Here is a 17,404-nt window from a genome sequence, read left to right on the forward strand (position 1 = left end):
AGTTACAAAAATCTTTCAAAAGAAGCAAATATTTACGTTTTTCGCTTTTTATAAAATACTCAATCTTGTAAAAATTACGAAATCTGACATTTTATATAATCCTCCTATCCCTATAGTTATATTTAGGAAAATTTCTTACTTGCTGTAAAAAATAAAACTTAAAACGTTTAATTTTCGTAAGACAAATTTATTCATTTATTCAAATTCTTAATTTCAAAATTTGCCCCACTTGAAGTCATTTTCAATTTGCATTCAGAGGTTGATTAATAAATATAATAAAATAATTCGATGTTGATTTTTCCTATAAAGTATCATTCTTTTGGAATTTACTAGGTTTTTAATTTATAATTTTGTTATGGTGGTATGCCGAAAGAATTTTTTACAGAAGCAATTTATAAATTTTCAAAGTCTAATAATACGTCATTAATACCTCCCATTCATTACTTTAAAATCATAATATGGTCAACACACAGGATATTCATCAAACTACAAACATTAATTAAATATTGCAAATAATATTACGAGTTAAAGCTATGATATTGTGGCTACGTGCCAGTAATTAAGTGTGTTAGTGGTTTTTAGAACAAGAATTGTATAGCATTCTGTGAATAAGATGTCCATTATGAAAAAAAATGTATATTAAAATATATGTATTATATAAGTAAAAATGTATATTTCCACAAAATCTGTATAGAAATGCTCGTCATTCAATCTCTTAAGACCAGAAACCTCTTCCTAAATTGATATTTTGTGATGTAGCCATTCTTTAATAGACACTAATGCCGGCTAGCTCTAAAAAGTTTGGTTTATTTAATTATAGCAAAGCTCACTAGTGCTGTCTGCCTAAGGGAAGGGATGCCTTCGTGGAGGACTTGATAAGGGAACTGACTCGTATACACGTTAAACATGGGTAAAACCACGAAAACGCCCATACAGCCACCCGTTCGCGGGATTCGAACCTCGGACCGAACTACCAGTATTCAGCGACTTTACCGCTCGGCCGCTGATGGGCTAGCTCTAAAAGGATTTATTAACAGAGCACACAGGAACGGTTACAAACAAAAATATACATAAAAATTAAACATATACCAAATGGAACATCAAACATTAGAATTACAGAGACATCGAGTACATGATAACCTGTCATCATCGCGGCTGGAGGTCGATTGCCGCTTTTCCTCTTCGCCACTAGATGGCGTTTAATAAAATAGTTCGGTTACAGTTAAATAGTTCTGTTACATCCTCCCCCTCTGATTTCTTAGACATCTCGGCAAGAAATCAGGAACTGACATTTGTCTACTTTGTGCAGTGGGCGGAGGACAAGATGGACGGGCTCGAGTTTGACGACCAGTAGATTTAACGTCGCCAGCAGCTTGTGCAACAGGTGCAGATTCGGGTGGTATTACACATTTTGGGCGTCCTTCTTTCTTTAAGGGAACCACTGGAGTTACACGAGCTGAGGTCTGAAACGTATTTCGATCTTGATATGGTTTCAAGGCTGAAACATTATACTTGCCGAAACTTTTGTCTGGTTCGTGAGGATCTGCAATATCATAAGTGGCTGGAGATCTTGTGGTCACTACCACAAAAGGACCATCTCGCTTGGGCATGAATTTAGCAGTTTTCTTCAGTAGACCTTTGCTGATTGGGTGGAGGGTAACCCAAACTTTATCTGCAGGAACGAATTTCGGAGTTTCTTTTCGTTTTTTGTCAGCATATCGTTTCTGTTCATCTTGATGCAATTCGACTCTTTCTCGTCCCTGTTGTACATTTCTTGCAAAACGTTTCAAATATGGAGTAATTTCAGGAACAAAATTATTGTTCTCCATTACATCTTTTATATTGTTTTACATCATCTAAGATTCGTAACTCTCGTGCGAATTGAAGAAATGCAGCAGAATATCCAGCTGAATCCCATTTGGCTGTATTCAAAGCAAACCTTATTAATGGCAGTTTATCCTTCCATGACTGATGGTCATTACCAACAAGTATTGCTAAACGCTGTTTCAAATCTCTATTCTTCTTTTTAACTGGGTTAGATTGTGGGTGATAGACAGGAGTAAAACTTTGATCAATGTTTAAGATATAGCATAGTTGTTGCATAACAACACTAGTAAACTGGGCACCATTATAACTTATTATTTTCCTGGATATCCCAAATCGAAGGGCGACTTTTTCCAAAAGAATAGTGGCACATTCTCTGGCCTTGGATTCCTTTAAAAATCCATTTTTCACTAGATGGCGTTTCAGGAAGGGGACCGAAAAGATCAATCGACAAGGTCTTAAAACGTTGAGCATAGGCTGGAGTTTGAAGTAAGCCAGATGGCTTTTGATTAGTGGCTTTATAACGACAGCATTCGAGAGAGCTTTTGGCATAATCTGCTATATCATTTCTCATTCCAACCCAGTAGTATCTTTTTGCTATTCGATAAAATGTTCCTTCAGATCCATAGCGACCGGCCGTTGGCGAATCATGATATTCTTTCAAGATTTCTGCTTGTCTTTTTTGAGGTATAACTAGTTGAGCTTCTTCCTCTTCCGAATCAGGGAAATATCGGTACAATACTCCTCTGTTCATAATGTAGCCTCTTCCAGTCCTCCTTCTCTGGACTCTCAAAAGTTTCAATGATCTTCCGAAGATCATCATCTTCCAGCTGTGATTGGCGTAGTTCTGCAGGGCTAATAGTAGGCATTTCGACAGAGACACCACAGACTTGACAGGAATCTGTACTTGAGTGTTCACAAATAGGACGAGATAATAGATCAGCAATCATTCAGGAATATAATTGATAGTCAGATTGTAGGATTGGATTTGTAAGGCCCATCTTGCGAGCCTACCAGTTGGTAACTTTAAAGACATCAGCCAGTTCAATGGTTGGTGATCAGAGGGGATTGAGATAGACTGGGTTTTGACATAGCCTCTAAATCTGTTGAGTGCCTATACTACTGCTAAGACTTCTGTTTTCTATGGTGAAATAGCTTCGATCTGATGAGGTCAGCAAGCGGCTGACATATTCTATAGGGTTCTTCATTTTTCTCTCCTTGTAGCAACACTGGTCCAATGGCTACATTACTAGCATCTGTGCGAATGATAAAAGGCTTCGTTACATCAGATTGCTTAAAAATCGGCGGGCTAATTAATTTGAATTTCAACTCTTGGATATCATTTCCTTGTTGTGCTTCCCACTTCCACAGTGCTTTCTTCTTCGTTAAATCCGTTAACGGTTTGGCTATATGAGAAACATTTGGAATATATCGACGATACCAGGAACAAGTTTGTACGAACGATTGCACTTGCTTAACAGTTTTCGACGATGGCATCCTTGGTAATGTAATGGCCTAAATATTTCACATTTTCACAACAGAAGTGGCACTTCTCACAGTCAGTATTGAGCTTGAATAACGATAGACGTTGGAAAACTTGTTTTAAGTCAAAAAGATACTTTTCGAATCTAGACGATAGCACGATGATATCATCTAAATATGTCAAAAAAAAAAACACATTATTCAGTCCAGAACAGAACTTAACTATCAATCTAGAAGAGGTGGCAGGAGCATTTCTCAATCCGAAGGGCATTCGAGTAAATTTATATGTACCAAAAGGGCAAACAAAAGCAGTCTTATTTTGATCTTCTTCAGCTACTCTCACCTGATGATAACCTGACCTCAAGTCAATAGTTGACATATAAGGTGTCGGTTTTGCCTCACTCAACAAATCATCTATACGTGGCAAAGGATAAGTGTCTGGAACGGTCTGAGCATTTAGATTACGATAATCAATGCATAACCATACTTTTCCATCCGCCTTGGAAATCAGAACCACAGGAGAGGCATAGGGGTTTTCAGATTCTTTTATGATACCTTGTTTTTAGAAGGGAATCAAGTTCCTTTCTCAACAGTTTTTTCTCGCTTGGGCTCATCCGATACGGAGGGACTGAAACAGGAGGTCTGTTTCTTGTGTTAATATGATGTTCAATTAATGGAATGGCTTCTTCCCCTACTTTAAAGACAGTGTGATATTTGCTAAGCAATGCATCAGTTGCAAGCCATTGGGATGTAGTTAATTGTTGTGCTTCATTTTCCCGTAGTTGGCAATCGTTTACAACAACTGGGTTTTCTTCCAGTGCTTGGGATTTATGAGGTTTCGCGAAGCTATACTTTCTTCGAGGTTCATCAGAAAAGTTCCACTTATTTTCAGCAAGATTTAAAACAATTTTAGCTTTTTGAAGAAAGTCAATTCCTAACAGAGTCGAATTATTTTTGGCATCAGGTAACACAAGGAGCGGAGTTTTGAATTCTCTGCCTTCAAGAAGAATAATTCGTTCGGTGTGAAGTACCTCTTTTTCAGATACCAAACCATCACCGAAAGACACCTGTAGTGTTGTCTTTTCAAATACTGCATTTTGTTTCTGCAGAATATGATAGAGGGATTCACTTGCGATTGATTGACTAGCACCACTGTCGGCAAAAGCTGTACCGGAAACACGACCAATACTAATTCAAAATACAGCAGTCCGTGTGGAAGATAAACAGGATTGATTTGGATAGCGCCCAAATTTGATGAATTTGAAGATCTTTCGGGGGTTACAAGCTGGACATTTAGAATTGATAAAACCAGTTTTTCCGCACCCAATAGCGTGTTAAATGAGGTCGGTGTTCCTCCGTTTGCTGCTGACCATGGTTTGAAAAGGTTTTACGAGTTCCCTGTATGTCACTTGTTCGATTTTATACTTTGTGTTTGATGGATTGGTCGGTTTGAAAGAATAGTTTCGCCTGTCACGAAGTTGAGTTTTATAGTTCTTAGTTTTAACACGTAAAAATTCATAATCATCCAATTTCTGTACTAATTCAGATGAACTCTTTATTTTTCCCCAAGTATCAATAAAATGCTCCTTAACATTACTACTGACTCTTCTTTTAAGCTGATTCGTCAGGACCAAGTCTTTGAGTGAGTCTGTAACATCGAGACTATGTAGCTACTCTTCAAGACAATTGTTTAATTCGTAAGAAAAATCATTCTATAAGGACCCAGGCTGTCTTTGGCGTGTTTAAGTTTAATTCGAAATGATTCGGCATTTAATTTGAATCTTTGGAGCAGAATCTTCTTTGATGTATGAATAATCTTCTAATTTATCCTTCGGTTCTCTTAAAATAATTTGTGAAATGTCTATAGGCAGAAGAGGTAGGAGATAAGCGATGTAATCTATTTGTTTTATATTAACTTTCTCACATTGTCTTTCAAAACTTTGCAGGTAGGTTGCAATATCAGAAGTTCCTGTAAATTTAGGAATTAGGTGTTGAATATTTGTTTCAATAGATGCATTTGAAGAAAAGGCGGCACAGTTTGGATTTGAGCTAGCAACTGCCAGGTTTAATTTTAAACGTTCCAGTTCTAATAAAAGTTCTTGTTCTTTTCTTTGACTTGTCTTTACATCGTTTTTTTCACATTGTTTTTGCTGTCTAGTTTCAATTAAAGTTTCCAGAAGATTCCTGGTAAAAGCTTCATCATAAGTTTCAGAATTGACGATAAGATCTTTAAGGTCTATCACTCGCATAGTATCGTTTACAGTGAAACCCAGTTCTGTAGCGAGAGTTTTAAAATCCTCTTATCGCACTTGGCAAGGTAAGCCATAATTACTATATGAGAGGTCAGAGGGGGAGGGGAAAGGATGAAGTTGAATTTGTTGTTATTTCTATGTTAGTCACAATATAGTATTTTTACACTTATAGTATTTTCGAATTAATAACTGTACTTTTAAGTAAAATGTATCTAACACTATTAAATAGCATGTATAAATGTAAACAATGCTACACATACATTTATATATCACTATTAAATAGCATTTATAAATGTAAATGTAAACAATGTTACTCGCAAAGTTATCATATCTGAGTGGTAAAAATATCATATTAAAATGCCCTTATACAGTCAACTTGTATCCGAGAAAATAACATATAATAAATTGCTCAAAAATTTGTTTACTACTTAGCAAAACATGCATAAATGTCTTACCATAAGCTTTTATTTAAACTGAATTTTTCTAAATCTTAATCTTAACAAACCATTAAGCAATATACACTAGTAATTCTTTTACCTTAGATAAATATTCATTCTATTTTATTCATAATTATTTTCTTTCATTTCAAAAACTATTTTTCAAGACATTGATTAAAGGAAAACAATCGTATTTTCTTAAAGTATACTCTAACCATTTGCTCAAAATGTTCATCGAAAGATAATTCAATAAGTATAATATTTGATTTTATGTAGAATTACTAAGTATTAATAACATTCAAAGGAAATAAAATTTAATCAAATGGTTTGATGTAAACATAGCATAAATCATCACTAGTCTAACATTCCACGGGGAGAAAAACATATGCTGCTGTATGAATATATTCAAAACTTTATCATCAAAACATGTATTTAGTGTGACAATAATATCCACAAGTTAGTTTAATATGCGCATTAACATTTAAAAATAACAAATTACAGTTACCGTCTGGTAACAGAAAGCCTTTTTTTTCCTTTAATAACTCTTTATGTAGTATTAACAAATCAGATTTCAGTAAGGAATTTACATTTGCTTTAAGAAGCAACTTATAATAAATAATCAGTTTAAAAGAACTTTAAACTCAGATTAAACGATAATGTAAACGAAAATTATCTTTTAACAAAAATTTAAAAGATACTTCTCTTATCCGTTGAAAGAGTCTGTGGTAGCAGCACGGCATAACAATTTTAATTCCAGAATTTTTGACCAGCAGTCCACTCCTGAAAAATTGATTGAGCTGATCTCCATCAACCAAAAGTTCAATTTGGGAGTAAGGGTTTGTTAAAGCCAAACAGAAATTCTAAACATTTTGTTGCGCCATTTTAGATTTAAGTTTAGTTGGGCGCCAATGTGATGTAGCCATTCTTCAATAGACACTTATGCGGGCTAGATCTAAAAGGATTTATTAACAGAGCATGCAGGAACGGTTACAAACAAACAAACAAAAAAAAAAAAAAAAAAAAAAAAAAAAAGGAAAGTGCAGAATCGCCTACTGCTTGCGCTTTTTTAAGAATTGCACATACTCGGTATCCATGTACACATCGACCTATTTTCACTTAAAAAAACATCCCAGAATTGCACAAAAATGGCATTGTGCACTTCCTTGACTTTATCCATGTCCACATCGACTTATTTTCTCTTAAAAAGTCAAAGAAAATTGACAAAACTCAAATTCTTCTTACTCTTGTAAAAAGCGCCAAACAAATAAGTGGGCGATTCTGCACTTTAGCCAAAAAATATACGCAAAAATGAAACATATACCAAATGGAACATCAACCATTAGAATTACAGAGACATCTAGTACATGGTAACCTAACATCATTGCGGCTGGAGGACGACTGCCGCTTTTCCTCTTCGCCACTAGATGACTAATAAAATAAATAAAATAGTTCGGTTACAATTAAATAGTTCTGTTAGAATTTTTAGTTGCAAAAAATGCAAACATTTCGCTTTCTAATTCATTCGTGTACAGCCTCTGAATATAATGTTAGAATTTAATACCCAATATCTGGGTCAATTTTATCCATGCTGCAGTCAAACCTTTTACATTTCATTTTTTATACTGAATACAAAATCTTCCTAAACACGGTGACCTATAAAAGATTAGATTTCGTAATTTGTACAAAAATTTATTTCTTTCAATTTAAAAATGAAAAAAAAAAAAAAAAAAAAAAAAACATTAATCTTTAAATAATTTGAATATACTAAAAGGTGACTAACGGTTGCGAAAATAAAGTCAGTTTTACGACCATGGACATGGTGCTTGTATACATATATAGATATACATAATAGAGAGAGGGAGATAGTATAGATATGGATATAAAATCATGAGATAATAATTAAATGAAAAATTAATTATTGAAAATCCATTGGTATTTTTCAGGAGCAGCCGAAGAATTTTCAACAAAGCCACGTTTCTGATATACATACATACATGTATACATGTGCTTGTATACATATATAGATATACATAATAGAGAGAGGAAGAGAGTATAGATATAGATATAAAATCATGAGATAACAATTAAATTAAAAATTAAATCAAGAAAGGCATTACAGTCTAACAGGAAGTACATATATCAAAACTGAAACAAAGAAAAAACAAAACAAATCAATAAAAAAGGAAAAAAAATTACATAAATAACAATAATAAACAAATTAGCATTATAAAAATAATATAAAAAATTACTGAAAATCCATTGTTTTTTTTCAGGAGCAGCCGAAGAATTTTCAACAAAGCCACGTTTCTGATATACATACAAACATGTATCCAGAATTAGCCGATAAACCATTTCAATGTATTTAAATTATAATTGTAATAGTTCACCCGAAAATTCTGACCCTTCACAAAGCAAGGGAAAAAAAAGTAAATTCTAATTAGAAACATTAGAAAAAGTAATTTTTCGATACTTTTAAAAGAATATAACTCTTCTTTAAGATTTTTCTAAATTTAATTAGGTTTTACATTAAATATTTGGTTTCAAAAATTAGTTTTACGTACAAGATTTTTTATTTTCTACAGTTACACCAAAATGGCCAAAGTGTGCGTATCATTCTGTATTGCATCTCAAATTTTGACTATAATCTAACGGGAGGGAAATGAGTTCTTAAATTCGTTTTGTAGGTTCTAAATAGGTTTATCAACTACTTTTTATTTCATTGGATTATTTGTTTAAAGGTTAACATTAAAAATTTTAAAATTTTTTCCTGAATTATTTTGTTTTTTCACTTTTGTTTTCACTTTCGTTTTTAATTCTTTTAAAGAGGTGGAGTTCTCTTTTTTAGAGTTTTTGCTAATGCTTCTAATTAGAAATTACTTTGTTTTTTCCTTGCTTTGGGAAAGGGCCAGAATTTTCGGGTGAACTATTATAATTATAATTTAAATACATTGAAATGGTTCATCGGCTAATTCTGGATACAGAAAAGCAAGAATTTTTGTAGAAGAGAGATTTCAATTAGTTTCAAAGTTCCTCCCCCTGTTGAAGTGACATTGAGATTAATTGAATTCCTCTTTTGTTCATGTTTTGTTCATTTTTCTTTATATTTCATGATTTTTGAAATGTTTTGGTTTTAACATTTTTAAATTCATAGTTGCATTTATATGTTTATTTGAAATTTATTAATTATGAACTTCCATTTCTGGTCTTTGTAAAATGTTAGTTCTAAATTTCTTACTTTTTGTCTTTAATGATAATTTTCCTGTAGTTTAATGCGCAAAAATAACTAGGCATGTTTGTGTTATGTTTTAAAAAGAATTGTTTCGCAATTATAAAATTTATATATATGTATGTAATGATTTTAAAATGCGTAGATGGAAACAATGGAACTTTTAACAGCTTAGATACTACGTAGATGACCGAAAAGACCGTAGTGGCTTGAAGGTACCAGAGTTGAAAGCATGATGACGCAATTTAGTACAACGTATCTTGAAACAATCACAATCTTTATTTTTTAGGTATATCAAACCATCCTTTTGCAGATAAGATGTTTCCTAATTATATTTGAATACAGTAAGTTCCAATTCGACGTATTGTGACGTCGAGGATGCTCCAGTTGTAAGAGAATTAACACTGGTGTTGGTGATGCATCACTTTTTATTCACAGCACATACCACAGATATAACATTTAATTAATACATTTAGAAACCTTTAGTAGGTATCCGAGATGGGGATACGATTAGAGACGTTAACGAAGATGGCACTCGTCATCACTGGACGAATAAAATCTAAACACCTCAGCTCGCTGGCGGAGCTTCCTAACTCTCTCTCCGACGCGCGTCCGACAAGAAGTGTCTTCTCTTTATGCATGCGCATTACTCAGTTACGTCGTTGCCATTCACAGTTCTTTAAAATAGGTATTAAAAAGGAATTATAGTTCTCTCTAGTCGAGAGTATCGTAGGTCTTTCTAGTCGAAAGTTCAGGAGCGTTCTTTATAGTAACGACGTCATCTTAAGCAAGTAAGCAGCAGCAAGGATGAAAAGCGTCTTACCAGCAGCAGAGCTTATGCGAAAAAAGGGAAAGTGTCATAGCACTTCAGAGGAAGGCTGGGAAGCGGAAAACTTTCAGTTCAGAGTTTTGGTTTACATTTAATGTGATTGGAGAAGAGGTATCTGCATTAAAACGTTACGTAAAATAGAAAAATCTGGAATCTGTGAGAAGAGATGAATTTAGGGGCAGATCACTAAATTTAGAACGTTAATTTTGAGGTCGTCAATTATTTTTTTGAAACAGCTATCATAATTTGTTATATCTTACATACCCCCCATCGAAAGAAATGTTGGGTGAGCAGGGTGGAAGGAAAAGCATTAGAGCAGCAAAATGTGAAAGATATAATTGTGAAAATACAAAACATATTAAGTTTTAAACAAAACATTGTTGTCACAAAGTTTTGATCGATATTTTGACTCATTTTGGCATTTCATTGAAAGTCATAAAATTTTTAATTGAATTAATATATTTAGCACTGTATTCTTTTAAAACAGTAGCATATTTTAGAGGTCTTTTACAGGGACATACCACCAATTTTACAATGTTAATTTTGAGGTCGCCAATTATTTGTTTGAAACAGCTATCATATTTTGTTATATCTTACATATATATAATAAATATTAATATTAATAATATTATAATTTATATTATTTATTTAATAATATTATTATTATTTAATATAATAAATATTAATATTAATAATATTATAATATATATATATTATAATTATACTGTTTTATGATTATAAATAATTTTAAATAGATGATTATAAATTTTTGAAATAATTCAAAAGAAAGTGCTAAATAAAAAATTTAATTTAATTAAAGTCCGTAAAACGTATGATAAAGTAAATTTTTTCTTATGTTAATTAATTATCAAGTTATGACGATTCGACGTTACCCTAAAAAACTGTAAAAATAAAAAGTACGAAAAAGAATTCTTGAATTTAGAAACAAGAAAATCTTTTGTATAAAATTAGAAACAATGTGCTAAATAATTGTTTAAATAAATTTGGAACCAAAGGAAATGTAAAATTGCTAAAATAATTTTTAATTTAAAAGCAACTATTCCAAATCAAAGGTTAATATATTTCAAAGAAAAATTTAGAGGAAACGAGTTTTATTGAGAATAAATTTGTTAAAACTAAAATAAATAAGTTTTAATGATAATTTAATGCAGAAAAGTTTCCCGATGCGGAAAAACGAGAAACCATACAAGAAAATGGAAGATTTATAGTTTAAAATGGAAAAAAAAAATGTGATATCCCTAAAATTGGAAAAAATTTAAATTAAACTCAATCAGTTAATTTAATATATATATACACAATAGCTTAAAATTGTTACTTCTGATTTTGGTATTTTTGCGATTAAAGATTTTTCTTAAAAGATTGTAAAGCTAAAGGGGTTTAGAAAATACTAGTTTAAAGTACTGCCTAAAGCGTTTTTCCTTAGCGGTTTTACTAAATTGGCTTTCTGTTCCTCGGAGAGGGTATATTGGCAGTTTTCTTATTATAAATTTCTGGTTTATATATTTAATATATATATAATTTAATATCTATACACACATATATATATGTATATATTTATTAAATATATATATAATTTAATGTACATAGCTGCTCATTAAAATTGCAACACCATGAAGGAAAGCAAATATAAAAAAGATATTTACTGCACGTAAGCAGTGTGGTGCGAAGGTAAATTAATTAAATTTGTAAGCAGTTTGGGGTTTATTGCGCTGCGAAATTAGTAGAAACAGCTGCCATCCTTGGCTTCTCAAACGACCCTTACCTGGTTAGGCATGGAATCGAATGGCTCTTGGATGACAGAAACGGGCAATTCATTCTATGCTGCTTCAAGTCTATGCCACACTTCATCAACCGTATTTAACTGGAGAGGGGTGGCGGGCCTGTCTCTCAACAACTCATGACCAGATATTTTCAATACGTGATAGATCTGGGAACCGCGCAGGCCAGGGATACCGTGCAAATACCCTATGTATCGAGAAAGGTTAGAACACGATGTGAAACATGTGGTCTTGCATTATCTTGTTAGAAGATGGCATTTCGGAGGCCTCGAAGATAGAGCCCAACTACTGGACATAAGATATCAGAAATGTACCGATCTGCGTTCAAATTACCGTATATCTGAATTAGAGATGTACGTGTCGTGTTCCCAATGGCTGGCCCAAACCATTACACCAGATGCAGGGCCCCTATGCCGATATCGAATGCAAGTAGGAGATGGGCGATCTCCAGATATGTATACGGCCTTCAGAATACTGCACGCAGAACAGGGACTCGTCTGAATAGACGACGTTGTGCCACTCCTGTATTTAGCTTTGTCGTTCGGCGCACCAGAATCGCCGTCTCTTTCTATGCTGCATTGTCAACGAAAGCCGAAGTAATGGTCGTCGAGTTGATAGTCCACGCGGCTGCAAACGTCGACGTACCGTATGAGCGGATACTAGACGTGCTGCAAACATTTCCTGACTAATGGTCCGTGATGTGGTCGTATGGTTTTGCAGAGCTGACCTAACATTATCTCTGTCCTCTCAGGCGTTAGTCATATGAGGGGTTGAGATGCTGCATGCCATTCAATATGACCCTGAGCAACCCATTGATTCCATATTCGTATGAGAGTGATTGGATGTTGACCAGTGCGACGGGCGATATCACCGGACGATAATCCACAGTCTCAATAGGAAATCGCATTCTGACACTTGCTAGTAAGCATTTCTTATTATTCGAGACATAACACGATATTCTGAGCAAACTCCAATCTTTCAAACCGCTTTCCGAATTAGAAAACTCACTACACAACTTTTCTTTCATACAGATCTTCAGATGTTGTTTCCTGCGTCGTCTAAATGGGCTAAATTACTAGTCATTTGCATACCCCAACCTCTTCTTTTCATGTGATTTTGACGTTCGTCAGATCATTCCTTCCTGGTGTTGCAATTTTAATGGCCAGCAGCGTGCATATAGACATAGTATGTGTATGTGTTTGTGTGTGTAAATCAAAATTTCTGCTTTTCCTTCACTTTTGCTAAGATGCGCCGCTGTCGTCTATGGTCTGAAAATGGGCTAACCTTTCAAACTTGTGGGGTATTCACATATGTATATATACATATGAATTAAATATTACATCTAAAGAATTACATATATAACAATATAATATTTATTTGGGTTTATTGATATTTTTTCGCAATTGTATACATTTATTTGTACTTGAGTGCGAAGGAGTGTAGGGAAAGGAAGTGAATTTTAAGACCCTTTTAAAATAAATTCTATTTGAAAAGAAAATTAGATTAATTTAAAATGGTTTAAAGTCTCAGGGAATCCAGTGGATTGAAACATGTTTTTCGTCCCTCGTTAATCAACTTAGTTTAAGGCATGAAAACACTTTTTCCTTGACAAATTCTGTTTGAAGCGTTAAACAGAGCAGATTTTTTTTATTATTTTTTAAATTTTTTTATTATTTACAAATTTCCCGTTTTTTATATTTTTTTCATCTTTGGAGTGAACATTTTTTGATTAAAATTTTCTAATTTTCTTTAATTTGCGTTTTTCCGGTTTATATTGTAACTCGGAGGAAATAAGCTAAACCTTCAAATATTTAATACGGCATTTTATTCTTTTCCGTTCTGATTTTTGAGGATTTGTTTTATATATGTAAAATATTTATTTGTTTTACATATGTAAAATATAAAAAATCGGACGGCTTTGGTCTATGCGAACCAGCAACCTTTAATTAACTTTCTGAAATTCAGGATCTTCCCCCTTGACCAATACTTTTCAGAACATTCGAGCTTATTACGTAACTGCTTCTATAAATAGAGAACTCGCACCAATTTGCTTCAGAAGCTCCTCTCTCCCTTTGCTAGTAGCCCACCAGTGGCCAAGCGGTAAAGTCGCTGAACACTGGTAGTTCGGTCCGAGGTTCGAATCCCGCGAACGGGCTGGCTGCATGGGCGTTTACGTGGTTTTCCCCATGTGTAACGTGTATACGAGCCAGTTTCCCTTAGAAAGTCCTCCACGAAGGCCTCCCTCCCCTTAGGCAGATAGCCCTAGTGTGCTCTCCTGAAATCTTAATAAACCAAACCAAACCTTCTGCTAGTAAGATCTATGCTGCTGCTCTTCTCATCTTTCTTCCCTTTGTTAGAATAATTATGACGTCAAAAAAGCCTAGATTTCATCGTATTTAGTTGGAAACACTATTTGATATGTAATTAGGAGAATTTCATTTAAAAGAAAGATTATCTGCCATTGTAACTGAATAAAGATGTGCGATTAAAAGCAAAATCCTTCTGGGTCATCATTCTGCTGCCTTAACACTCAACCTCAGCTATGCCCAGGCATTGCTATCATTAGAAGAAATAAAAGAATAATAAAAATTTAGACAATGTTTGTAATCCTAAATATAAGAAAATGAATGATGTTTTAACTATTAAAAAAGAAGGACTGTATAAAATTGTAATTCCAATGTCTCTTCGTACTAAGTTACTTGAAAAAGCCCATCTACAATTTGGTCATATTAGCGTGTCGTCAATGCTAAATTTATTATCTCCTCAATATATTGTTCAAGATGTTAGGAATTATTGCAAGCATTGTGAAGTATGTAAGTTTAATAAGAAAAGTAAACAAAAGAAATTTGGTTTAATGCAAAACTTTACCCTCAGTCAGTGAACCTTTTGAAATATTGTTTATCGATACTGTTGGGGGTTTAAATTATTATAATTCTACTAAAAGTATATTCAGATATATTTGGACTTTTGCTTCTAAAAGTGTAAATACTGATATAAATTGCTTAAGACACATTTTTCAAATTCAGGTACCTAAGAAAATTTTAAGTGATAGGAATGCTGCTCTTACATCTTCAAAATTTAAGCGCTTTCTAAGGAATCATAATGTAAAACAATTATTAACTACTGCAAATAGACTCCAAACTAACGTGTTAATCAAACAATTACGACTAGATTAAAATGTAAGCTAAATTTTTATCAAGGTAATATTGCGTGGACAAAATTATTACCTCAAGTAACTGAAGAATATAATAACACCCCTCATTCTGTAACAAAATTCCAACCTTCATACTTAATGTATGGAAAATTACCTTATGATTCCTTAATTCAAAAGCAAGAATTACATCCACCAATAGAAAAAGCTAGAGAAATAACTCAAAAAAGATCTAATGATTATTATAATGTAAGTAAAGAAAGGTATGATACGCATTATAAACCTAGTAACTTTAAAATAGGTGATTTAGTAATGTATGAAGAATTTCAATATCCTAATAACACTTAAACTTTCTCCTCCATTTTCAGGACCTTACAAAATTCTAAAACAATATTCTGAAGTTACTTATGAAATTGATAACACTAATCCTCTAACTAAAACAAAATTAGAAATTGTTCATTCAACTAGACTAAGACCTTTCAATCCAGCAAGTGAATTTAAATTAACTGTTAGAACTAGTAGAATTCCTATCTCTGTCCAAAATTAATTTAATTTTAATTTTTCAAAATTATGACTTTTACCTTTTCCCAGTCTGGCTCCTTTCCTATCCTGTCGACTAATTAATAAAGCTGTGATATTTTAGCAATCGTGGACTTTATGTCCAGACAAAGCTTGGCAATGAAGTCTGGGCATTGCTGTGGCTGAGTGTTAAGGCAGCAGAATGATGACGCAGAAGGATTTTGCTTTTAATCTCACATCTTTATTCAATTCCAATGGCAGGTAATCTTTCTTTTAGATGAAATTCTCCTAATCACATATCAAATAGTGTTTCAAACTAAATACGATGAAATCTAGGCTTTTGACGTCATAACTGTTCTAACAAAGGGAAGAAAGATGAGAAGCGCAGCAGCATAGATCTTACTAGCAGTGGGAGAGAGGAGCTTCTGACGCAAAATGGCGCGAGTTCTCTATTTATAGAAGCGGTTACGTAATAAGCTCGAATGTTCTGGAAAGTACTGGTCTAGGGAGAAGATCCTGAACTGCAGAAAGTTAATTAAAGGTTGCTGGTTCGCATAGAGCAAAGCCGTCGTATTTTTTATATTTTACATATATATATAGAGAGAGAGAGAGATCCGAATAAAATAATATAATAGAAGTTATAATTATATATGTATATATATATATATATAATGGAAGAAAGGCAAACTAACTAAACTTAAAAAGACCTGTGAGGTCAAGAATTTTGCGCATTGAGCTGCAAAATTTGAAATAATATTAAAAGGTAAATTCTTCAAGCTATTGTCTATGAGCTAAAGTGATACTGCGGTTCCTTTGCAAAGTAGTTTAAACACAAAGTGAAGATTCAATTGTAATTCACAAAGTAAAAACACAGTATGTATGAAATACTAATAAAGATAATTAGAAAAAAAGGAAAAACTTAATTTGCTTCAAACTTAAAAGATAAATGCATTTGAAATAAAGTTTAAACTATCACAAAACATATTAGAAAAAGTACTACAAAAACATCATTTTAAAAAGCAATAACAAAGCAGCGGAAAATGGAAAATTAGCCTAATTCGAATATCATCATCGACTTTTCAAGGGAAATGCACGGTGAGCTTCGAACTCTGCTAATTCCAGAACGCGTTTCGTCAAAAATGAAGCAAATTGAGATTGATTGCCAACAAATTTTTTACATATTAAAAAGATCAAAATTTTAATTAAAACCAAATCTCAATTTCTCTGTTTCATTTCCTGGCGCGTCCGCTGTTAACAAGTACATGAGAAATACCTAACTTGTGTAAGGAAAACTGTACAGGCAAGCCTGGTAAGGCAAATTTACAGAATTAAAATAAATAGCGAATTGCTATTAGTTAACATATTCACAAATTTTTTTGGGGCGAACCTTCTTAGTCGGAAGAGTTATAACTTTAAAAAGGAGGTAACAGCAATTATGCTTTTAATAAAGATAGTAAATAATTCAAATTGGGTCAGTTTATGACCAAAATTAGCACAACGAAAGGGTGAAATTTAAAAACACACCTTAATTCATGACTTCTTTCTGCGAGAAGCTATTTGCAAAAAATGGCAGAAAGAGGTACTTGTAAGCAGCAAGAGTAAAGAGTGAACAAAGATAAGAATGAAGTTCACCAATTAGGTGACACGACGCAAAGGGGAAAAAAACGTTAGGAAGCAATGTCCAATGAAACGTAACTAACTGAGGGGAACCTGAGTCCAAACATTTTGGGGGGGGTGTTGATGGTAGTTTTTTCAACATGGCGTCTATCTTGTTCGATGTCAATTCTAGAATGGTTTTAAAAAGATGAAATCAAAATGGCTAATTGCTACAAATGGTAAAATTAGCCATTTAGCATTTGAAATTGGAAAAATACAGTAATTTGTT

The 17,404-nt window shown here is 33.2% G+C and overlaps 1 protein-coding gene across 7 annotated transcripts in view; it reads left to right on the forward strand.

Moving 5' to 3' along the window:
- The window catches only part of LOC118194253 (lysosomal acid phosphatase-like), a 170,267-nt gene that overhangs the window by 51,493 nt on the left and 101,370 nt on the right, over positions 1-17,404 (forward strand). The gene's annotated exons all lie outside the window — the stretch shown is intronic.

Source organism: Stegodyphus dumicola, chromosome 7, assembly GCF_044657685.1.
Source record: "Stegodyphus dumicola isolate Sdum_Otavi_A_Nest chromosome 7, ASM4465768v1".
Taxonomy (NCBI): domain Eukaryota; kingdom Metazoa; phylum Arthropoda; class Arachnida; order Araneae; family Eresidae; genus Stegodyphus; species Stegodyphus dumicola.